Below are 1,287 nucleotides of genomic sequence, written 5' to 3'. Positions count from 1 at the left end.
AATCGATAAAAAATATAAATATATGGAAGCTATACCTAAATCTAATCCGATTTACACAATTGAGGTTCATCCTTGGGTCAAATATGTTAGACATAAAAATTTTATTTCATCCGCAAAATGCATGTGATTTCTTTTATAGGAATATATGGGCAGATAGACGAATAGTCATTCATAAATCGACCCATAAGAAAATTCTATGTATATCCACAAAAATAAGTATGTGACCATTTCGTTTATTTTTGAATATTACAAACATATGCATAATGATAATTAGGGTATTAATTGGCCATTATTTTCAGCATGCATAATTTGAGTAACATATTTTCACATGGTTCAATATGCCTAATGTATGGTACGTACTAATTCACCTTTTCCTGTTCCCGCATAAGAATCCGTCTACAGTCTTCTACTGCATTTCATTTCTAGCCATTGGCAATGCATTTCCATTTGGTGGCTTTTTAATTGATTTTCATTATGCAAACTTCTTCACAATGCTGTGATTCTTAACAGTTTGTCGTGTTGCGGTTACTGCTACTGCTAATGGCGCTCTTGCCTTTCCTCACAACTTTCGTCTCTTGGTTAATACATTTCTAATTCATCGTCATTATGTTCAGAGGAAACAGCAACATTTCTTAGTTTTAATTTAATTTTAATTGATCTATTGATATATATAATTTAAATAATACGGCTGGTTGGTTCGCTGGTTGATTCGTTTGCCTGGCTATTTGGTTTGTGTGGAGGTGGTGGTGGCGGCGGTGTTGTGACAGAGCCGTAACGCAGAAATATTGTCAATTAATTCAATAGTGAATATAAATTAGTAGAAATTAATTAACGTAACGTCGTGGTATATTAAGATGCATGACATTGCATTACAAAGGGAAATATATCTTCATTTAATGCAGTTAATGAAGTTGTTTTCGTTTGTAATTGAGAATGGTTGCAATGAAGTGCTGTTTACATGCAAAGTATAGTTTGTGGGTGACAGAGGTTAACACAATGGCGTAGGGGATGATAGATACGATGCAACGGCTCTGATTGGCTTTAACATGGCTAAGTCCAGGCTTATCTTGATCCCTCTTTCATCTCAATTGTGGACACTGACCTCTCCCAGGTGCCACATGGGGAGCTATTCTCATCACGCGATGAAATAGTGAGCTAATATGTGCCGCAGTTCACCCATAAGAACTATAAAAAATGGGTTGAGGCGTCGGGTTAGTTGTCCACTCTCGGAAAACCCAACCTACTATGAAAAAGCTAAGAAAAAGAAAACCAAACCCCCCTAATGTT

This window comes from Musca vetustissima, unplaced genomic scaffold (assembly GCF_032173495.1).
Source record: "Musca vetustissima isolate MV318-11 ecotype Yass unplaced genomic scaffold, APGP_CSIRO_Mvet_v1 utg10524, whole genome shotgun sequence".
NCBI lineage: Eukaryota > Metazoa > Arthropoda > Insecta > Diptera > Muscidae > Musca > Musca vetustissima.
The sequence above is the reverse complement of the archived record's forward strand: the minus strand, read 5'-3'. Positions refer to the sequence as shown.